This window comes from Perna viridis, chromosome 1, assembly GCF_037379345.1.
Source record: "Perna viridis isolate PV_CMFRI_1.1 ecotype Kerala chromosome 1, ASM3737934v1, whole genome shotgun sequence".
Classification (NCBI taxonomy): Eukaryota; Metazoa; Mollusca; class Bivalvia; order Mytilida; family Mytilidae; genus Perna; species Perna viridis.
The window spans coordinates 60,671,144-60,696,607 of record NC_142445.1 but is presented as its reverse complement, the minus strand read 5'-3'; the positions used below and the strand labels follow the sequence as shown (position 1 = coordinate 60,696,607).

Below are 25,464 nucleotides of genomic sequence, written 5' to 3'. Positions count from 1 at the left end.
AACAAATCCACGGTAAGAGAACGATGATTGTTCTACAAAAACAAACTAAAAGGTAATATAACGACACAGACATGTCAATTGCCATGGAAACATGATTCCCGACAAATAAATGACACATATAACAAAATGTTAATTTCGCTGTGTATATAGTATGAAAAACAATCACTAAATTCGCTCTCGATATATAATGCACGAATTCCAATGTCTTAATATCATGGTTGGTTCTTCGAGTGAGATTCACTTTACCAAAATCGTTCTAAAAGTTATAAATCCAATCTTGCTTTTTTTTAAATTTGCATTTATGACGTCATGGGTCAATGTTAAAAATGTTTGTCCTTGACCAGAAGTCGTTGAAATGTCGTTCACAGTTTTAAAAATATTGTTAAACCAATTCTATAAGAACAGAAATAAAACAGAAATTTTAAAGAGATACTAAGTATTGATTTTCATTTCTTTGTAGATTTCATGCTAACTTTATTTACTGCACCTTAAAATGTATTATATTGCAGCTTGTAAAGAGTCTGCGAACTTCGAATGAACAGTCTAGAAAAGTGTTTATACTATTCTTTATGAGGAGAGTAGCTTTGATTACGTACCAAAAAAGGAAGTTTAAATGATATTTTTGATTTAAAAAGTATCACTTTTAACCAGTTAATTTTGAAGAAAAGAGTACAGTTTCGTGGTTAACGACTTATAGGAGACGTGGTTGCCAGGCTACAACAAACATTCATACGTTGTCTTATTTAAGGATTGAAATATGTTAACTTTATTTTACTTTTGATCATAAACAACTGAGTACATATTATCGTAAAAGTAAATGTTTTACAACTCATAAAACCATGTTTCGTTTGCTCCGATTATGCATGTACAACAGAAATTTAACATTATTTAGTTATTCCAAATTCTGGCCATGCTTACCAAAAGGAATGCACAGGGAAAACTACACAGAATTTCGTACTTCACATTTCACTAGGAAAACTACGGAAAGCGACAGGTAACATATTCATTCACATGGAAGACTACAGAAAACATTCGCACTTAACACTGCAGAAAGCGACAGGTAATATCTTCACAAGGAAACTATGGTGAGCGACAGGTAATATTCGTACTTCACACTTCACAGGGAAAATTACAAAAAGCAACAGGTAACATTTCGTGGTTTTCTCAGCATTAAGAGACGATTTTAATTTTAATATCATAAATTTTCCTTAAAAGTGCAGCGATATACCTTTACCTCATGCATATTATATTTATATCTCATAATTGATTCGCTACGCTAGAACAAGTACTAACTACTCAGATTTCCTTGAACGCAATAAATTTCCGCGTAACAGACTTCATAATCAGGGGTATGAGGAAATGCGTCTCAAAAAGTCTCTTACCAATTTTTTTTTTAGATATCAGTCCTAGGTTGAAAAATACTCAATTCTTTTATAATAATGAGTAATGATTTTTTTTTTTTTGTTAAATTATTCTTTGTGCTGGTGTGACCGTTGATTTACCGATTTTAGCGCAATAGCATGCAAGTGTTATTTAATCATCACTGGTATATTCATGCTGCAATGGAAGAGGGAGGTTTAGCGCGCTGTAAAACATAGATTTAACCCACCATTTTGTTTGAAATGCCTGCAACAAGTCAGGACCCTTGGGGTACCAGCTTCTCCGGTGGTGTAATGTCGATTTTGCTAGATTTATTTTGGGCTTCACTTGATTGGATCGGATTATTGATCGGTAATTTTGTAGTTACCCTTATTCGTACTTCACACTTCACAAGGAAAATTACAGAAAGCGACAGCCTGAGGAAACATTTCGTACTTCACACTCAACAGGGAAAATTACGGAAGGAAACAAGTAAAATTTCGTACTTCACACTTCACGGGGAAAATTACAGAAAGCAACAGGTTTATATATCGTAATTCACACTTCACAGGAAAAATTGCGGAAAGTGACAGGTAACATTTCGGGCTTCACACTCCATGATTGAATTTGATTCCCTTAATCGAAATAGTGCTTATCACGCAGACCATTTCTTTCATTTGGTCATCTTCAACAAAATATGAAGACTAAATTTCAGAAAAAATGAAGTTTTTTGATGTGAAGACTGAGGAACACAGTCCATAAATGAAATGTGAAATTGAACCCTGATGTATTTAGATATACTACGAACCCTGAAGTATAGATTACTTGCGACTTTTCGTAGAAAAGTGAAAACAATGCACTTGGAAAAGGAAATCTATGTAATATATAACGGACAAGGCCGAAGACACTCCAAGGGTACAGGGAAAACCTGTTTCGCAGGGTTAAGTGTAAATGTTGCAATTGTTAAGACCCAAACCGGTTAATCTGTGGTATATAGTTATCTTTGTGTACCCCGTGCATGTCCGGGTGTCAAAAGAATAGGCCTGCAGCAGCGCTAAGCTTGTCGTAAAAGGCGACTACATAGTGCTCAGAACTCTAGCCGGGGCTAGAGCGCTTTGCCCACAGAGCAACTGGGTTGTTTGCTCCAGGTGGTGGAATGGGGTACCCCTGGCGTGTTACACGATGGGATTGTCAGGCTATAATACGGAAAACCTGACCGCAAACCATAGTGGGACCGTGTTGGGAAAGATGCCACGTTCGCACGTTAAAGAACCCTGTTGTGGTATTCGATAGGAGTAGGAACCTTTGCGCTCCGCCACAGGAGGCTAAATTGCCCGACCCTACCCATCCCTCCCTTTTTCTTGTGGCAATCAAAATTTGTCGACCCTATTATCCTTGTGTCCCATCCCTTTTTCCATTTCATCATCATCATCATCATTTCATTTTCATTTTATCATCCATTTCATGTTCATCGCCTGAATATAGCTGAAATATTGCTGCTCGGGCGTTAAACCTCAATAATCAATCAATCAATCAATCAACCAACCAACCGTCCAGCAGGCACATTTTTTTTATTTCGGAAGGTAATTTAAGAATCCGTCATTAAGACAATGCTCTGGTGATAAATACAGAACACGTTCGTTAACGTTGTCATCAAAGATATGATGCATGGGTGTATGTTATCAACAGATTATTTTTCTCTAGTTTTCACAGAAATCCTTGTAAATTTTCAATTGATATTTATCACATAAATTCCCTTTTACGACCTAGATTCCAGATACAGAAGAAACGTTTCAGATTATGAGTCTTAACATAAACGTAAAACTATTGAAATTTAAGGAATAATGCATTCCACGCGACAGACAAATATAGAAACATTTTTGTAATGAAATGAACGCTGTAAATATGATTAACGTAAACATGATCGTGTTAATCAATTTTGAAATGTATTTTATATCCACCTGAACACAGACTATTTTCAAATGCTGTATATATGTTCAGATCGTGACATAGTTTCTATTTCCTTGTTGTGTTATGTTTGAAGTGTCGTACTAGAAAACATTTCGTGCATGTTTTATGATATAAAAATAGCTTTATAAAAGTACCATGGCTTGTCCTTGATAGTTTTGTACCTTGTTAGACACGAAGATTGATCTTGCTATGTTCCATCAAAGCAAATAAAATTTGAACATATGTAATAATGTAACTCATGTTTGTCAAATGGAACTACACCATCGTCTCAGTCTGTAAAACTATGATTTATAAACGTCTACAGCCATTTGGAGTACAAAAAGGTCCTTGTAATTCACGTGATTCATTGATGATTATTAAGTCCTGGAATGTACACAAAAGATACTAAAACAACATAAAGACAAACACAATCAAGGGAAAACACATACACATAAGATTAAGAACGAAGAAACGGGGAAAAAAACAAACAAAATGAAAAAAAAAGACAAAGATCAACCAATACCTGAACTGTTTAATCAAATATTTGTTACACAAGACCGTTATGAAAGATTCACCTCTGAACGGCATGTGCAATGAAATGTTCACCTCTGAACGGCATGTACAATGCACAGAGCAGTTTCAGATGTTAGATATCTGTTAGTATAGCAATGAGAGACTAGATTTTCAATACCATCATACAAAAATAGTATGTCAATACAAATTAACATACTAGTAATAAATTATGAAAACTAAAAAAAAAAGAGACTCCCATATGTTTCATGACAAATTTTGGTCGTAAACTAACCCAATTTCTCATTTTGGAACATGAAAACAAATCTATCATCATTTGATCTGTGGCATTATCATGACCTGGTTCAGTTATGTTTTAGGCTCGGAATTCGACTAAAACTGAAGAAAAGTCAACTTTTTTTAGCGTACTGGTGTCGTATAGGAGGTTGGGGAAATTATAACTTGTATTCTTATTATACAAGGTTGTTAGTTATTCATCTGCTAACACCCATCATAAAATTATCTTACTGTCATTTACAATATAACATCTAAAGATGAAGACTGTTGATAATTGACAAAAATCAAGGCTACCCGTCAAGGCTACCAGTCAAGTGACCCGGAAACGTAACACCACCACAAGGCTATAATCGACATATTTGCCTATTACAGACGGGTGATGTATAAATTTTTGTTTCATACTTCATTGTTGTGTAATGTTTTGTTTACTGAATAAACAATTTGTGCCCATTGGAGCACGCTTTACGACTGGTCACTAAATGGCCTTTGTAGTCTGCTATGACCTTTGTTTCAAGGTTATTTTTGAATGCATAAAGCCTTGAAATATCTATTTTACAATAGTACACAACATTTGTCATGAACAACCTTGAACATGATGTTAAATTTATGTCGTAATTTTCTAAGTTTGTACAACCCAGAGATCTGATTTGTAACAAAATGTGTGGGGTTGGGGGGGGGAGCTGAAAAAAAATCACGCAAAATTGTAGTTGAAGTACTTAAGACTTCATCTGCAGGTATGACTAGAGGAAGTATATTCTGTTTATTATTCAAGCAATTTTTATTCGTATTCATTAGTACCACAAGTTGTATAGTTTTGCTTGTAAAGTATGGATACCGTTTAATGATAATTCAATGGTTTTACGTAATCAATAATCCTTTATTTTGCACGAGGTTTTTTATTTCTTACTAGAAGAGCCAAAACATTCATACGAGTGGTGCACTGTATAAAAGCATTTTGAAACCTTTGCCCTCGTTTTGAACAAAGACAAAAAATAATGATATTAACCAAAGTCACAGCGAAGGGTTACATGTAACATTGTCACAAACAAAATAAGAACAGCTGTAGTCTCTAGCATGACGTGTGTAATACACAAGTATACGGAACTAGAGGTGACCGGTCAAGGCTGCTTTTCTATAAAAATAAATTCATATCGCATCGTGTAATCAAGTATAAATAGTATGTGTACATGTGTTAATTCTGTATAATTTGACGTGATTGTCATAAATACGTGTATCATTGACTTGATTTTTGCTGCCAAGTTTTTTGTTTTCTTTTTCTTTTTTTTTAAATAATCAACTTTGAAATTCTCGGTTGATTTAAAAATAGAGTCTCTAGTAAAGGAACAAATAGAAAGGTATGGCGAATTCAATTCACGAAGGTTGACGCACAAAGATTTTTGAAGAAGGACATACTGAACGCTGACAGATATACAAAAAGTTGATTCATTTGAAATTAATTCCCAATGAAAACATGTAATGATACACAATAACGAAACAAAAGGGAATATAAAGACCGGAAGTTAAATTAATTATTAAGAAAGACAAATTTAACCTAGTTCATGGATGTTTTTAATATTTGATGCAAATGCAAATTCTTCGAGTTTTCATACTTAGTTGAACTATCATTGTGATGATCCTGGTAGCTCCAGCAGATGATTGTTTCTGAGTGATCGCGAACTGTTCATATACGACTTTGTGATACGCTTGATTAAAAACAGGGATGTTCCGATTTTTACGAAGGACATTAAGGACCATTTCAGGGTAAACAATACGCATTTATGCAGATGCGTCAGTAGTTATGCATTTATGCATATGCCGAAATCGAATTCTGTATATGCTAAATTATTTAAGTATATGCTTTATTCGAATTCAGGATATGCTTTTATATTTTAGCAAATACATAATTCGATTTCAGCGTATGCATTAATCGAATTAAGCGTATGCTTATACGCTTAATTTTTACCCTGATACCGCACCATATATTTCATTCGTATGTCGGCCTCGTATGCTGTTCCTTGTCATGACTGCGGACCATGCCAACCTTATTATTAAAATGTAATTATTTTATAGACAAGCGACTTAGGTAACCCAGGGGCAAATCTTCCTTTTATTCATTAAAGCATTTCACGTGCATAGTAATGACAAACCCGTGCCCGTGGCGTGACCATCTCTTACGCAGAGGGTACATTTCGAGGCTACCACTCTCAATGCTATACCCCGCCTTTAATGTTAATCGGTATAATTAGTAGTGCACATGCATTGTGAAGTGTTTCACATCCGGTAAAGCAGAGCCCAAAGTCTAAAGAATATCCTCCTGAAATACTAACGAATGACACGTTTGTTCGAACCTTGACATTTACCCGCTGATATTATTATAATTCTTGATTATGGATATTTGTTGGTATTTAGTTTAAACAAATTACAACAATCTAAACAATTTCGGTCAGGGTTAAACAATATAGCACTCGTTTTGTCGTACCGATGTTGTGCACACAGTCACCAGGGTCTTCCATCATCAGGTTAGTTGTTCTAGCTATTGCCGTAAATAGACATGGTAGTCAATCCGGGGGTGCCAAGATTTATTTACAACTTTCAGGTATCATCCTATTGTACTTACTTATCAAGTACCTTTCGCTCATAAGGTCGTACTGTACAATTGGTACTAAATATGGAAAAGATTTTAAAATTATTTCATTGAATATTCCATACCTTGCATAGAAGATCTTTGATATCAGCACGAAGTCTTAAGAAAGGAGGGCCATACTTTTTACATATTTACCTATATTTTGTATTTCTGTGTAAAAAGTAGACCAGGTTTCTCGATACACGTGATTTATACTGGTCTTTGTAGGGCACGTTACCGATTTTTCGGCGTTTCATTCTATTCTATGTTATATTTTTCTTGTGCTGAAACTCGTTTGATTTATTTTTCACAAATTTGAGCAGGGCCTTAAAATAGACGATGTTCAATATTTCCCCTTTACCAAGCCCGAGTGCTTAACAAGGAATATTTTAATTGACTTGCAAGGAACTTTCTTCTGCCAAATACTACTACTCCGACTCAAATACGTCATACATTCATACACAAATTAACACAATTTAAAACATAGCTAAATAAAATTTACGAAAGTTATTTCATTAGTAGCAATATTAAAATAATAAAACTTTTACAAAATAAGGACTAGACTCCCATTGAAAATGCGAACGCTTTGAATTTGTATTTTATACAACTTTCACAGCGTTATATATACATATTTGAAAATAAAAAAAACGAGCTTAATACCTTTTCTTGTGAATGTACAAGACATTGTAAATGAGGAAAGATAATATAAAAGTGAAAGATAATGTGCATGTTATTTTGTTTGTCAGAAACGACACAAACTTGATGTACTAACTATATATTACTTTATGCTTTCGGTTTTAGATGTCTTACAAAAAATCACTGGTGTCGAAATAGTCCGCGGAAGCATAAAGTCGATGTGACCTACACTTCGTCTGGACTATACCATTTACCAAATACTGTCATGCACATATGTCTTTTAATGTGGAAGCATCACCTCACTGATAAGGATTCTGTTATAGTATAAAAGAGCTGAATCAATACGAACCTACACTTTTAAAGAATGAAACAGAAACAGTTCTAAAGTAAAGAATGAAACAGTCTGAAGTAAAGAACGAAACAGTCTAATGTAAAAGAATAATCAAGGGACCCAAGGTTACAGCGGTAATCAAAAGAATGCAATCCAGGGACAAAGACCAGACATGGAAACAGACATACACAACAAAGAACACAAAGCAACCAAAATCATACACACAAAGCAACAATATCAAATGAGCAACTCGGACTCCACTAAAAACTGGGAGCATGGACCAGGTGCACCGGTAGGGTAAGCGTCCTCTGCTTTTCTAGAAACATCCGCCGAGTTGCTCATAAAAAGTCAAGTCCGGGGTAGACAAACGAGGAAAGGAAAACTATGATCCGTCGAATAAATCAGTTTTCATGGTGCAGATGGATACACTATAACGATCCACGAGTTCATGATGACGACCATAAAATTTCTGTAGTGATGACTTCAATCTTGTAGCAACATAATCTTGTTCCAGAAGCTTATTTATTAGAGTTCTAGCGCCATACAAAAAGTCTGCGTAGTTTCGGCAAGCTCTGGCATAACGTATGAGTTGTGATATGAACACTCCATACGCAGGAGCCGAAGGGATGTTGCCACAGAAGAAAGGAAAGTTGACAATTCTGAATGAATAGTCATCACGTTTGTCGTAAAGTTTGGTCAATAGTTTTCCTTTACCATCGATTTCTAAGTGTAGGTCAAGATATGAGGATGACTTCACAGTGTCTGTAGTATCCTTTATCTCAAGTTCTTTTGGGTAGATGCGATGTATCAAATCCCCGATATTAGGATTGTTTAAAGATAATACGTCATCTATATAGCGGAAACTGAGATTGAAGGATCTAGCCAAACGATATTCTTTCTTTCTGATCAGATCAGCTATAAAGTCAGCCTCAAAAGAGTGAATGAAAAGAATGGAACAGTTCTAAAGTAAAGAATGAAACAGTTCTAAAAGAATGAAAGTAAAGAATGAACTCAATAATGTTGCGATATTAAAGGATTTTATTGAGTGGAGCATACGTCAGTCACAACATGTTTTTGAACTTAAAATGGACGTTGCATTGTTTTGACATCTCAAAGTAGTCAAAACGTCTATTTACATGTACGGGTGTTTTTTACCTTTTAAAGATTGCAGGCATACCGCAAACTTCAAAATGGCAAAATCGAACAAAATGGCGAAAACAACAAACATAGCAAGACTAACAGCCGGGGAATCAGGATTGGCTTTGGGTTTAGAAGAATCGATCGAAGGTTATTGACAGAAATCAATTACTTTTTTTGGTACTTTATATATTTGTTATTACTCTTCGGAGGTTTGAAATTATTTCTCTAAATGAACCAAAATTATGGCTTAGCCAGGTTGTGAAAACATCCGTAATTGGCCCCCTGTTCCGTGTTTTTTTTTTTTGGTTAGATGGTATCAATAATACTGACCAGCTGCTAAAACACTGCGCATTTGTCTACACCAGGTGTGTACCTGCAGGCAAAGCGCAACACGTGTGCCTAAATTAATACAGTTGGGAAGTGAATGTCAACTAAAATCATCACTCGTTGTCAATTATAGGTACAATTCAACCTAAAAAATGCCCGACTTGATCTTACTTGCCAATTTGTAGGAATGCTTTTCTGATAAAGTTTGTATGGCATTACTGTGTTATAATAGTATATGATATGCATTTCATTATCTTCCTACATAAAAATTGCGTCAAATTAAACGGAGAGAAGTATTGTTAGCATTGAACTAGTGCTTTTTTTATGAATTGTAATGAACAAGTGCACAAAAAATCATTTTATAGTATATTTACATTTTTTACATTGTTCATTCTTTTATGTTTTAATCGAGAAATGTAAAGCAATATGTCCGTGTGCGATGTGACATATGAAAAGTTTGCGTGTGTTCTCATCATAGAATTGCATTTTTGCGGTATAAACATGACAGTTCGTTAAAGTGATTTATATCTGCCTTTTCTTTAATTTGCTGAAACCTTTAGTTGAATAGCTTTGATTAAAACAACAGGAACTACCGTTTACAACCAATGAGTACTACGTGATTCGAGATATGAAGATACATTTTTGGCAAGGGTAACTAAGATTCATCCGACGATTAACAATGCATGTGCGCACAATTTCAGTATATGCCGATTAATTAGTACATATGAAAAAAACAAGTATTATCTTTAAAAAAATAGCCGACTCAGAAAAAAATTTACTTCTAAGTTTCAACATTTCTTTAAAGAAAATAACATATTGCAAGCAATTCAAATTTTCGATACAGTTTTTGAACGCTATTTCAAGTTTTCGATACCTTTTTTGTTTTTTGTTTTTTTTTTGGGGGGGGGGTACGCCACTAAGTTATCAGTATTTGGCCATTCGAGAAACAGAATTGCGATCAGGTGAGTTGCGTTTCCTTAGAAGAGCACCCTTAAGGTCAAAGAGTAAAAAGCGGAACTATACCGACTGCGTCGGAAAAAGAATATCAAGATACACTACAGGTAATACAACCACGCAAGATCGTTTTAAGAATAAAATTAAGACGATTCTTGCTGCAATTAATGTTAACTTGGCCAATGACAATTAATTATTTACGGAACCTGGTAATTACAACGAATAGCTATTTCTATCATTTTAAAAATTAACATTGAACTTTTTCGGCAGAACCAAAAAAAAAAAAAATAGTTGATAAATCAAATACGCATTGAGAGCAGATGAACAAGTATCATTTTGCTCAAACTTATACAAATATGATTTGTTATCCATTTGGTTAATTCGAAACCTGTGGGTATTTAAATAATGAATTAATAATTGCTTTGATTAAGGTCAAAACCGTCGAGCGCAACCCGGCAAATCCCTAGCATCCAAAATGATTAAAGGAAAGAATCATGAAGACCAGCTAATACGAGACACTAATGAAAAACGACAGAAATACTAATTACAGTCATCATTTTCCTTATTTAACTATTCCTTTTCAAATCTCAAGAGCTAACGACCGGTCACTAGAAGAAAACAATTAATCTACTTCCCCGGTAATGGAGGATGGAACAGTACCATATTGTTCTGTTGCATGTTGTTGTCACTGTCATTCGTATTAAGCTAATTGTCGAATAACCTAGACAGGTGCATATGGACAACTTCATAAAACGAGCAATAATTAATGTTCAGACTTTCTATGAGTCCCCATTAGCACACCATAGTCCTCTGTATACACCAGATATAGCTGATAACCTACCATTAAGTTCAACCTTGCTGCTCCTCGCATTTCCAATGGACAAGAATAAAATAAAAAAAAACAAAACAAACAAACTTACAAACAAAAAAAAAAAACAACAACAAAACAAAAAAAAAAACCCGTAATGTCGAAGTTAATCATACAAGTAGTGTCTGTATATGATAAACAAATCTTAGTACCAAAATAATTATGATTAATTACATGTATTGTATGGTCGGTATGTGATATCATTCATCATCGTAGCACACCTCAATATGATCGTCCCTCTTGTATCAATGCCATTTGCATTTCATACTTTAGAGTTTTAGTCTATACTAAATTAATAAAATGTTTATAAAATATGTCCTATATTTCAGCTTCACGAATATCCTTTTGCAGGTTCAGCTAAAATAAATATTTTTTCATCTCATTACATCTAAAACATGACGTTTTGCCGATATTCAGATGTTATTGTCAATACTCGTTTAAGCTCATAATATATAATGATACAAAAATGCAAGGCAACTCAAGTAAAAACATAAAACAGTGGAATAGCAATGGTCAAAAACCAAATGATCCGTATTTAGCTAGTTTTGGATTGAGATCTGTAAATCTACATGTATCTGTGTAAACACTGGTTTGAGATCTGCAAATCTACATGTAGCTGTGTAAACACTGGTTTGAGATCTGCAAATCTACATGTATCTGTGTAAACACTGGTTTGAGATCTGTAAATCTACAACACTTTGTTTAAGTGTTCTTATTCACTTAGAAAAAAAGACTGGGAAGTTCCAACTGAGATATCTCAAGGTTGTATGCGTCTAAAAATAGTCATTGTTTTATTTATAAAACCATTTTCATGTCGTAAACATGACATATTCTGATATATTGGCAACACACACCACAAAATTTGCACAATGTCAAGAAAAACAGTTAAGGTTAGTTTTAAGTAAATACAGTGGATTTAGTTAAATTTCTGCCGATGTAAATATATTTTAATATATAAAAATTTACATATCATAAATACATGTTGGGTAAAACAAAAACATGTATGTAAGATAAATAAATGAATATGACAAGTGATCTTTATGTGCTTCAGTCCTGTGCAGGTCCGGGTGTCAAAAGAATAGGCTTGCAGCAGCGCTAAGTTTGTCGTAAAAGGCGACTAAATAATGCTCAGAACCTTAGCCGGGGGCTAGGGCGCTCTGCCCACAGACCAACTGCGATGTGTGCCCCAGGTTGTGGAATGGGGTACCCCTGTTGTGTTACATGCTGGGGTTGTCAGGCTATAATACGGAAAACCTGACCCAAAACCATACTGGTGCACCGTGTTGGGAAAGATGCCACGTTCCTTGCACGTTAAAAATCCCTACTGTGGTATTCTCCCGGAGTAGGAACCATAGGGCTCCGCCACAGGAGGCTAAATTGTCCGACCCTACCCATTCTCCCTATTCCCAGTGGCAATCTAAATTTGTCGACCCTATTGTCCTTGTGTCCCATCCCATTTTTCATTTCGTCAACATTTCATGTTCATTTTATCATCCACTTCATGTTCATCGCCTGAATATTCCTGCTCGAGCGTTAAACCCAAACAAACATACAAACAAAACTTTATGTGCTTCCTAGTACAATGTTGAATGTTTATTCAGATAAAACTGAATCAAACCAGGGGTCTTTAAACATATGTCGGTATTGTTTGGTCATCAAGGTCTACTATGACTAATGCATGACTTGTCTTATGCTTATTTAACAGAAAATAAAACCAAGTGCTTTATGTCCAAAACCTTAAAGATTATGTGATTGCTATTCATATGAATATTGTGAATATGACCGTCCTGAGAGACCTTTTGTGGATATTAGTTCCACTAGGCGTAACTTGGATAACTACACTATTAAATTCTTAAGTAAAACATATACGATGATACACCTTGCATTAATACCGGTTAAACACACAGTCAATTGATTACATCCCCTTTGTTGTTTCCCCATTTCAGTCACCGAAGTATACGTTACTGACCGGTTAAAAAAGGAGGGAATATTAAGTAACAATGACCTATGACCTTTAAGATTTACATACCACGAAGACATACATGCTGGTCTTAGCAATTCCCTTATTTTCGAAGCTTGTTTCATAATACAATATAACGCCTTTTCAGCCAATGAAGTTTGTAAAAACTCACGAGTGTAGTCTCGTCTTGCATACAAATTGTCAATTATGTACTATTTCAAGCAGTTTTTATCGATACGTTGATTTCTTGGGTAATTCCTCGAATAGAGATTGTTATCTAAAAACTAAATATGCAAGAGAAATCGTAGTCGTTTGCACATGGACATGAACTCGGATATGTAAGGGATCAAGAGCTTTCATGCAATTGTCTCTCTTGTAAAAAAAAAAAAGCGAACAAGTCATTAATGGAGGAAGAACTCTACAATAAAAAAGATAGTTTTGACTTATTAGAACGCCAGAACACTCAGTTCAACTCAGAACAGTACAAATATTTATATATTTATGAATATTTAAATAATCATATCTGTTGTCAATTTTGATTGCTTTAGCTTCTTCGTAGATGTAGAGATGTGAACCCAGGGAAAATTGCAACATATATTTTTCATGTGTTTAGGACCACCATGCAAAACATATGAATAACATGTGTTTCTGAATTATAAATTGATTCATGAAACAAGTAAAAAAAATCATACGGTATTCATGTTTTCAATAGGATTTCACTAATAACAAGTGCACGGTTCTCAGGATTTCGCAAAAATAGCCGATCTTACAGAGGACAAGATCGGAAAGGCTAGTATTCCAGCACAGTACAGCACAGTAGTTCGATATTCATCATCTAATTAATAAAAATCATGAAAGATATATCTAATATGAATTGTTGTGATGTTTCATTGATCAGTTCGAAATGATATATCGTATTCCATGAAAAATCGGTAAGAATTCAATGCACTATTCATAATAATGACTCCGATTTCGTAATTGATATATCATTTCAATATCAATAAAAATGCACACAATAATTGTAGAAGTATATAACAGCGTCTTCTATGTAGGGAGACATGGCTTAAAGTCTGAAAATACATGTATTTACCAAAAGTACAAACAAGGGCAGTCCTTGGACAAAATTTAGGTTACATACCACTAATTCAACCAATGAGCTTTTAGAACGGACGCAAGAATAATCGTACACGTTTTATTGCACTTGTGTTATGTTGTTGTGGAAAAAGCGCACATCAAATCTGCACAAGTGAGCTTGTGTATGGCAGAAAATTACATTTCCTTTATTTCTACATAAAGAGGTCACTGTAACTTACTGAATTAAATATTTTTTGTGAGTTTTGCATAAAGACCCCTTTTTATGAAATGTAGGGGAATTCCCATTCTGTTTTTGGCTCATTGTCTTCTAGGAGGAGGTGTCACACTGCAAGGTAGGACTATTAGTGTAAGCATGCAGCATTTAGGCGATGTATAGTCTTCTTCAGGTTAAACTTAAGGTAGAAGCTCCATAACACATTGAACTTCGTGAAATTATCATTGGAGCCTATGGGCATTAGTGGCTTGTAGCATAAAGAATACTGGAGGTATACCCGAGGGCAGTCCGTGGACAAAACAAAACTGTGAACACCAAAATGATAACAAACGAATAGCAAATTATATCGTCACAAAAGAACCAAAAAGAACAAAAGGAAAAAGAAAACAAAATAAAAACCAACGCCATTTAAACTTTGTAAAGGTTGGGGTTTCCTGCTTCTTGCAATGCCACCTGCTGTATTGTAATATTTTCTGTTATGAATCCTTATTTCAGTTCATGTGAATTATTTGAATCTGAAACGATTTTGTTGATGCACTAGTAATTCAATAAGGGTTTGTTTCAGTGGAATAACCGACGTTATCGTTTTGTGTTTTTTTTCCGATACTTAGGTGGAATAATCGACATTTCGTGTTAAATTTTCGAAAATACCCATGTAGGATTTGCACGGCTGACTACGGATATCCCAACAGTTCTTTCATTTTACAATTTAAATTTTTCATTGATAAACTCAGTGCCGGATACGCTCTTATAAATTCTTTATATTGATTAACAAAAACGTGCAAATGTTGGAAGAAAACAGTTTAATAATTCATAATTATCAATACTTCAATACGAAGTTTCAGTGCAAAAAAAAACTATTAAGTAACAACAACAAACGTGTAATTCTCCAAAGCATACGGAAATATAACGTATAACTTCTTGTGGGTTGGATTCAGACTACCGAATAAGGGAGACATGTTTTAGGAAATAGAATAAAATCAAAACCAAAATAAAAGTAAAAAAACAAAAACAAAACAAAACAAAACAATAACGAATAGATAAATAAAAATTAAAAAATAAACGTGTTTAAAAAATCTATTCCCGTGTGTTGATTTGTATTTAGTTTTTTTCTTTCTACTTGGTACGTTCGCTATAAGCATTCTTTTCCAAAGTGGTACAACTAGCGAGGTTCAAGTTCTAAATATTAGCCGACCTCATTTACGAAATAGGACTGTACTTGAAAATGTCATAGTATACAAAGTTATGAATTAATGCCACGATTTCGGTATTGTCGTCTTCAAAGGTTGTATATTAGACCTAAATAAGATATGCAATTACATGTACGTGTAAGAGAAACATGAATTAAATGTGTGATTATCTTTATCTCTAGGTCATTCTGAATCATATCAGCTGATCGTATTTATATAAATAAAATGCATTTGCATCTTTCGTAATGTATAATAATCCATGTCTAAATACCAACTAATTTATGCCTTGTGATAGTGGTATGATGAAATTATTTCTTCAGATGTATATTTTTAAATACTCGCGTGATTTACGCAGTCAAGCAGGCATATTTGTGAGTGAATAAACATTTTTTGCTTAATTTTAAATCTGTGGAGTGATGAGAGGTTGTCTAATGTCTATACAGGTTGAATGTTGCGAGTGAATTTGGTTGGTAACCAGAAAAGTTCTTGTAAAATTATAACCATACAAGTATGTGACTGCCTGAAAGTAGCCATGAACTCCGAATAGTCATTATTAATAATGGAACATACGTCCGTGAATAATAAAAAAAAAACAATAACTGAACTTGTCTCAAGCGTACATATGTCATTTATAATCATTTAACCATATGTGTTGGACATTAAATACTATAGACATGTGGTTTGTAGGCAAAAGCGCAAAACATTCAATTTGAAATATGCAGTTGGAAGTTCATACCTTATCAGAACCTTATTTTCTGACAGGTTTTGTTCAGTCTGAAAAATTTTAGTCTTTTTTATTGTCTTTAATTTCCATCACATGATACGCAGTAAAATATTCTTATAACCTTCTTCATGCCAAAGAGTAAGTTTGACGTCTCTTATACAACTTAAAGCCAAATACACGTTCTACATTGAATGACCATGAACTTATATTCAAATTAAGTTTTTTCTATAAATACTTTTTATGATATGTACCGAAAGAAACTTACGCCGTCACATGACTTATTTACCTTTGTAAATAGTTACGTAAAATAAATTTGAATAGGATCATCTTCCGACACATGTATTTATAAATTCAAATTTATTGAAGTAAGTACTTTAATTTGTATAAAATAGTTTTCACGCCCATAGTGAAAACACATTCTTTAAATGTCAACGACCGTGAGAAAACGGTCTAGTATATAAGACATATATGGTTGATTTGCTTCTAAAAGCTAAGTATTTGTAGACACTTGTAAGCAAGTTTAATTATCTCCTTCGTCCGGATTTAGTCATGTATGTTCATCAGTGGTTTGACATTTGCAACACAAAGACACATACGTGTAGCGAATAATAAGCAGTTATTGTTCATTTTAGTTAGCGCGTATATATGTCATATTTAAAATTCTTTGAAAAAATGATACGACTTAAAAACATTAGCAAAACAAATAAAATTAATAGCTTCCTATCCATCTTCATTAGCAATGTTACAACCTTTGTATGTATCATCCAACCTTTATAGTGAACAATAATTAAATCATAGTAAATAAACTAAACGAATGTTTAAAATTGGAACAATGAACAAATTATATACAAAACGAAACACATTACAAACACGCAAACAAACAAACAAATAAAGAAAACAAACAAGGTACAGTATCAAAGATATTTTTCGTTTATATTAGGGTGATGGGGGTGGTTGAAATTATGGAAAAACGAATTCTATTGAAGTATTTAATCGGTGGGAATATAAAATATTGCTTGATCTTTTTTCAAAACCTCTGGTTATAAAGTATATGCGTAAAAATATGTATAAATATATATATATGCATCAAATTCAAAGATTTCCAAAACTCATTTAGAGCATTGATGATTCTCCAAATTGCTTGTCTGACTTGTAACATCTAAAGTGGTTAAGGAGAGATAACTCAAAACTTCAATTATTTGGTCCATGCTCCCAGTTTTAAGTGGAGTCTGAGTTGCTCATTTACTTTTGTTACTTTGTATGAATTATTTTAGTTACTTTGTATTCCTTGTTGTGTTTATCTGTTTTCCGTGTCTGGTCTTTGTTCCTTGTTTAAGTTCTTTTGATTTCTGCTAGAATCTTGGTTCTCTTGATTACTTTTTGGGATTGATAATCCAGCTATTATCAAAGTAACATAGAAACATATTTTGTCGTGTAAAACCAATTTCGTTATCCCGCCCCACAACCAGTCTACCTTTTTAATTATTCAATGTTATTGAAACAATAACAAACCTCTACCAGTTATTATAACCGTAAGATTACATCCAATTCGTACCATCCAATGTAATTCATCATCATTTGAGAAAGCATAGGCTAATCAAAATTTGTCAGAAACCTCTAATTCTGAACAATGTGGAGACGTCCTTGATATAAACGTTTCCGAACATTGGTTAGATAAGACGCTATCGAATACGACAGCTATCTTTTTCCAATCAACATCTGCTAATTTGATATTTTGATCAATCTAATTAAGATATCTTCATTCTACACACACGTTAAAAACTAAAAAAAATCTGTTCTAATCAAATTCTTTTATGGCGTCGAGTCATCGTCCGCAATTGCCCTGATCGTGATGGACTGTTAGCTATTTCGATCAATACTATTTTATAAAAGCCTTCGTCTGAATGTGAATACAAATGAACGCGGGCAACAAGGACATATTTGTAAAAGAAGATATTGATACTAAAACAGACGTTTATATCAAATTAATCGGTTTGTTTCTCATTAGTATCAGAGCAAAATACGCTTAAACAACATATGTTGGTTATCTAGCCTTATGAAAAAAATGTTACTGAAAGTAACAGCATATCTGGCAGTAATGGAAACTAAAAAAATGAACTTGTGAACATCGTCACAAAGAGGCCTGTTGATACAAGCTAAATATCTTTGAAGACTTCTTGTATATTACATTAATTGTTTTCTTCATCAGACTTTCTATCTCCCCATTTTTGGCGACAAAAGCATGGTACAAAACTTTTTAAGTACAACCTTTTTGTAATACAATTTTGATAGTACCGATACACTTTCATACAGAATGATCAATATCAATCATAGTAAACCCTTAACTTTGGGTCGGGGGAGATTGTCGTCCTAACCAAGATAACCGAGTTAAGTATGTTTTTCAGGGTTCTTTATAACTGATGGACAAACTATCGACCAGTCTCCTATCAGTAAATGAATTCTTTAAAAAAAATTATCTTAACTCCACAAACTTAAACTTCAAAATAAATATCGGGAAAAAAAAACAAAAAAAAAAAATTAAAGCGTCAACAGTAGAATGATTCAAATACGTCAAAATTCAAAAAGATGGCATAGCCATGAACACATGAAACGGAGACGACCTACGATGTAGCAAACCGAATAAAAAAAAGGTTACTCATTAAAAACTGAAGATAAGGGAAACAATACGTCACAAAATAACTAACTAAAGCACTGGCAATATGAGCTCTCACAACAAACTGGGAATGATATCAGGTGCTCCGGAAGGGTAAGCATGTCTTGCTCCGCCAGCGGCATTCGCCATATTGCAAGTGAGTATAACCCAGTAATAATCTAGTAACAATGCACGTGTCAAATACTATTTACATTACGGCGAAATCATTTTAATTAAGTATCATGTTTTGTAGTATATAAGTTGGAAATATTGGACAAATATCAAACTCCAAAGCAGCTCCAGTTCCGTACCGTTGACGTTCCTCCACTAATGCATCTTGAGTTTGGACAAATATAATACATTGACAAAATGGATTAAGGTTGTGATAAAATATACGACATTATCAATTATTTTTCTTGAAATTTGAAAATTTGATCTTGAATTTTATATCACAAAGCAATAAATCATGCGATAAATAAAACAAAGGGCCAGAACGTGACTTGAAGATTTCAAAAGAAATACAATGTATATGCTTCTGAATGCACTAACACAAGCGCTTGACGTATTCAAATAATAGATAAAACGAGTTCAATCGAAAATATTTATTTTCGACGGACATGCGTAAACTGCTGACCTGATAATATCGAGTTAAATTCAACATTTGATTAAAGACTTTGTGAAAATTTGCAAATATTCTGCAGTAAAAAAAAGAATCTACTGTATCGTTAAAATTTTTGTAAAACCGAAAAAAAAAAAGAAACACGAACACTAATAACCCCGATCAAATATTATCATTATCTGATTGACTGGGGGAAAATGGCATGGTCAACATTTAAGTATGTTTAAATTTATTTTATGCCACCCATAGTTAACCAGATAGCATATATCGATTATTCACACGTGCAATATGCTCTTAAAAATTCACTGTCGGAAATTCGCTCCCAAAACGTCACATCCCTTTTATCTTGTGACACAGAATGTTGTTTATCAATAAATATACATTATTTAAAAATCTATGTAATGGAAAGAACAATTAAATGGTTAAAACTAAAATATTACCATTCATGCACTGAACAACTATCTTATTACAGTAGAGTAAACTTCGAGCTGCGATGGCGAAAAGCAGGAATTGCTTATCTTAAAAAAAACAATGGTGCCATACGTTGTTTTTTTGTGGTTCAAGGCATTGTTTGATTATGGTTCCAGACATTGTTCCCTTGTGGTTCAAGGCGTTGTCATTTTGACCCCAGGCGTTGTTCATTTGTTGTTCCAGGTGTTGTTTTTATGGTTTCTCGCGTCTTGGTCTTCACGGTGTAATGCATTATGAGTGAAGTCAGGGGTTTGAGGGAGCGAGAGTGGACTCAAAACTCTGACTTGGGAGGATGGGCTTTTTGATGGTTCAAAGTGTTGTTTTTGAACGGTTCCAGGCGTTTTGTTTTTGTGGTTTCCACCATCTGTATATTTGGCATTGCTACATCATCGGTTCCTTTTTTTATTTATTATAATTAATCTAGAAAAAACATAGTACTACGATTTACTGCATTTGGTTTTTTTTCCAAACCAAATGATATGAAACCATGTGAAACTTTTCTAAATGAAATAAATACCATAGTGATACTTTCAATTTGTGATGATCATCTGAACACATACATCATAATTATCATATCACAAGGTTGAGGTAAGAGAAATTAAAGACCATCGCTAACTAAAGGTCGGTTTAAACGGTACGATCTGTTATTAAAAAATTAAAAAGTAGACATGTATGGATGATTAAATGCTTGCTTTTGAATAATTCTTGCCCTGTGCAGGTCCGGGTGTCAAAAGAATAGGCCTGCAGCAGCGCTAAGCTTGTCGTAAAAGGCGACTAAATAGTGCTCAGAAACCTAGCCGGGGGCTAGGCGCTCTGCCCACATAGCAACTGGGATGTGTGCCCCAGGTGGTGGAATGGAGTACCCCTGGTATGTTACATGCTGGGGTTGTCAGGCTATGATACAGAAAACCTGACCGCAAATCATAGTGGTGCACCGTGTTGGGAAAGATGCCACGTTCCTCGCACGTTAAAGAACCCTTCTGTGCTATTCGATAGGAGTAAGAACCTTTGCGCTCCACCACAGGAGGCTAAATTGCCCGACCTTACCCATCCCCTTTTTTTCCAGTGGCAATCAAAATGTGTCGACCCTACTGTCCTTGTGTCCCATCCCGTTTTTCATTTCATCATCATTTCATGTTCATTTTATCATCCGTTTCATGTTCATCGTCTGAATATAGCTGAAGTATTGCTGCTCGGACGTTAAACCCCATCAATCAATCAATCAATCAATTGAATAATTCTTGGAGCCATAATACTGGTCAACACTTCGATAGAGACAATTTGTCATCCGTCTATATCATCGTATATTTCGACAAATACTTGAAGTTTTTTTCGTCATATTTTTTCTTTCTTCTACAGATTTTGCTGGGCGCGAAATGCTGGGATAACTTTACGAAAGCAGCATGTTTACTACCCATTTGGTTTGTAACTATAGGTACATTTATATCACAGTTACTTTATAATTTGAAAGAATCCATATATAAGTATATCATTTCATAGGATTTGATTTCAGAATGACGCAATTTTAACGACTTCATTTGTATTTTGATTATATGGTTATTGCAATGGGGAGGGGGGGTGGGGGGGGGGGGGCAGATGGCATCCTTTTGTGTATGTTGATCTAGGTTCAATGTAAAATGGCGACTCGTAATTACTAACTTTAAAATGAACATATATACAATACATTATAAATTGATTCGATAACTGTGGTAATTGAAAATCTTGTTAATCATCTTCATCTCCTGTGACATTACTGTTTGTATATACATTTTTGTATATATATATATTAACCGTCATCTTTTCAGTTACCTAAAGCCATTTAAACCGGAAATATTTGTGTACGTGGTCTTGTCCTTGCATAGTTCTAGGTTTTCCCAATTTCATTTAAATGCTCAAATACTATTCTTTGTGTAACCAAAGACTTTTCCGCAATAAAATAGCATCTTTCGATTGAAATGCGATATTTTAAAATTACTTCTTATTGAGTTCAATTGTAAAATACAACAACACAACACAAATGAGGTCATTGCTAGTTTACATCTTATCTTATTGCTTCTTTTGTTAGGATCAAATATGGAACAAAATAAGAGATGAAATATTAATACAAGCCAATTTTATTCTGTAAAATAGCGGGTTTATCGTACGATATAGCAATTTTCTGACGGTCATAATTATTTACTAATTTGTGAGATGCTGTTCTGTAAAATATTGGTTTTATGAAACCTATCAAATGCAATGCAAATCATTTGCGACAAATGGTGATCGTACTGCTTTTGATTTTACTTTGGACAGTAAAATGCTGTCCTTTTAGTATGTTTACTTAGAAAAAATTGGAACACTTTTTATAAACAAAAACAGTACATAGTTCAATGGACAGATTTAAAAAATGAAATGAATGACGACAGGCGACAAAACGATATACAATAACTAGGCTGTAAAAATACTGCAAATACGAGTCAAAGAAAAAATCGTGATCCATCCCCCCCAAAAGAGAAACAATGTATAAAATCAAAACTATTAAAAACATCATTACTGGAACTCAACTTTTTGTAAGAGCATGCTTACAATTAATAATATCTACACTATCAGACATATGCCAAAGCGATTTTGCTATTTGTTACGGTATATTGACTAAGGAAAAGGTCTAATGTTGATTAAACGTCACATCAACTCTACTGTCTACTGGGTTCATAAAGGCAGTTTGCATTATCAAATATCGGTATCACAGAATTTCATTCAAAATTATACCTGCAATACAATTGTCTAGTGAAGTATTTACAGTGCTGCATACGGAAATGCGAAATTGTTTCCATCAGTTCCGATAGATATATACTTGTTATTAACCGACTATCCAAAATACGTTAAAATATGTCAAAAACTGACCAATTGATATCAATTCAAACCAGGCATCTATGCGGGGCCAATATGTATTAAACCAGGGCCAATACAGCATCATAACTTCCGGTCGTTTGACACCGCCATTTTGAGTTAGAATTGGATTTCATGAACTTTGATCACCAGGACTAAAAGCTGCAGAAACACAAAAAGATCTTCCATTTTATACAAAAAGGATATTTAAGACTGATAAATGCAAATAAACCTACGTTCTTGGTAAAACACGAAAACAACTGTTCTGCAAATCATCTCGTTGAGTTGGTTAATAAAATTGTCAATCATATTGGCCTCAACAGCCGTATTGGCCCTCGGCGATGCCTCGGGACCAATATGACAGACATCAAACCTGTAACAGGGCCAATATGAAATTACATATTTATTAACATATATTATTGCCCATCTTATTTAATGTCAAATATTTATAATCCCTAAGGTAAAGGCAATATAAAGGACCCATGCAGGACATTTTCTGGAGACATCATCGGTATGGTGACTTTCTATGTCCAATTTTGTGCTTAGGTAGTCTGATACTTGAGAACATAATTAACCTTTACACAGAAGATCAAAAGATATTTATGTACAATCAGCTAAATGGCAAGTCTCAACGCATATATTGGCAGTCAAGCCAGCAAGCTTTCTGGTACCACCATTTCTATTGTTGTTGATCGAATTTGCACTCACCATGATGACAACAGTTCAATCTTGTCCTGGTACGTCATTATCAAGTAATTATATGACACGCAATGCGTATTGTCTGAGAGATGGAAAAAAAATCTTACGTGATAAAGAATAAAGTTTCATTCCAAAATAAAATAATTTAAACGATGAACTACATAAGTTTTGTTCCAGCAAAAACATGTTCTTAAGAAGGGGTTATGAAGAACTTTCTTAACAAGTAGGTCACAAGAAATTTTGCCTGAATTCTAATATTTGAAGTGCTTCAACACATTTGAAAGTTTTCCTGGACCTGTACTATTTTTTTTAATTTTTGATATAAAGGTTTAACAACAAAACAAAAATATACATCCTCTTATTCAATTAACACGTTTCGTTACGGGAAACAACATTTTTTGAGGAATTACATATATCCGGTTCCTTTTCGTGGAAATAAAACTGATGCTAACAATGATTAAAGCAAAATAGATACTTCGCTTGGAACTAATATAAAAATGGAGATTTAGAGAAATCAAATGTGTACCAACGATTAGAAAAAAAATGAGAAACTTACTACAATATTAATAATTATTACAAAAAATGTGGAAGCGGAACTGATATTAGAATAACGCAATGAGAAGACATTCGATCATGATTAAAGACAAACTGTATAACATTGGTATTGTTACCTGTGTATTCACAGTGTGTATGAAGTGCCTGTTTCTGTTCCTAATAATCGCGTGTATGTCCCTGGTGGTGGAATTGGGTACCCCTGTCGTGTTACACGCTGGGGTTGTCAGGTTATAATACGGAAAACCTGGCCGCAAACCATAGTGGTGCACCGTGTTGGGAAAGATGTCACAATCCTCGCACGTTAAAGAACCCTACTGTGGTATTCGATAGGAGTAAGAACCTTTGCGCTCCGCCACAGGACGCTAAATTGCCCGACCTTACCCATCCCACCCTTTTTGTAGTGGCAATCAAAATTTTACGACCCTATTGTGTCCCATCCCATTTTTCATTTCATCATCATTCCTGTTCATTTTATCAACCATTTCATGTTCATCGCCCGAATATAGCCGAAATATTGCTGCTCGGGCGTTAAACCCCAGCAATCAATCAATCAATCAATCTAATAATAGCGTATGATTTCAATATTGATAATTATTATCAAGTTGCATGCCATAAAAAGAATAAAAAAGGAATAATTTTTTTGTTATCTTCATTGAATCTATAATTCAAAAAGAGGAATGTGGCAACGGCAGAGGAACTGACATATAGATATTGAAGGTCTAAACATCATCTATTCCTAAAGCATGAAGCATGGTATGAACGTATCGTAGTACATGCTCATTTTTGTTCCAGTTGATATTTGTGTATTATATAATAACAATTCATTTCCTGTTGAAGTAATTGTAAAAATATAACGTAAATATCATTGACTGATGAAAAGGAATTCTAAACAAAAAAACAAACAAACAAACAAAACATGATAAAGCAGATAAGAGAGACTTTATGTAAGTTTACCTTACATTTTTACATACAATTTTTCGTAATATCAATTACATTAATTGATACAATCTGAACTTTTGTTGTAGTTGTTATAATGATGATAATGAAAGATCTTTATTGATTTATTTAACAGATATGTGTACTATTTGATTTTCAGTGTCGTGAGTGTTCCTGGAGTATCATTACCCTATATCTATAGTCCTGAGTGTTCCTGGAGCATCATTACCCTAAGTCTATAGTCGTGAGTGTTCCTGGAGCATCATTACCCTAAAAAGTACAATGCGTCTATTGTGATAGATATTAATTATTCAGGATGTGTTACTTTCACTGATAGTGCATTTCACTGCAACATGAACTCTTTATCTATATCAAGAAAAGATTATTTTACCTTGACTGGATGGCTATTCCACCTACTGTACTATGTTAACAAATGTTAGGAATGACAGGCTGTGTCTCTATGATACAGACCGAAATTTCTCCAA

General features: G+C 34.0%; 1 long non-coding RNA gene across 2 annotated transcripts; it reads left to right on the top strand.

Annotated features, from left to right (window-relative positions):
* Window positions 1-6,590: 6,590 nt before the first annotated feature.
* On the top strand, window positions 6,591-9,690 carry LOC148629671 (uncharacterized). Of its 2 annotated transcripts, none has more exons than XR_015919365.1 (3): window positions 6,591-6,635; window positions 7,541-7,761; window positions 8,617-9,690. It is a non-coding gene; the product is annotated as an uncharacterized LOC148629671 (long non-coding RNA). The 2 variants fall into 2 exon arrangements; XR_015919366.1 differs by having other exon boundaries at window positions 7,541-7,805.
* Window positions 9,691-25,464: the final 15,774 nt, after the last annotated feature.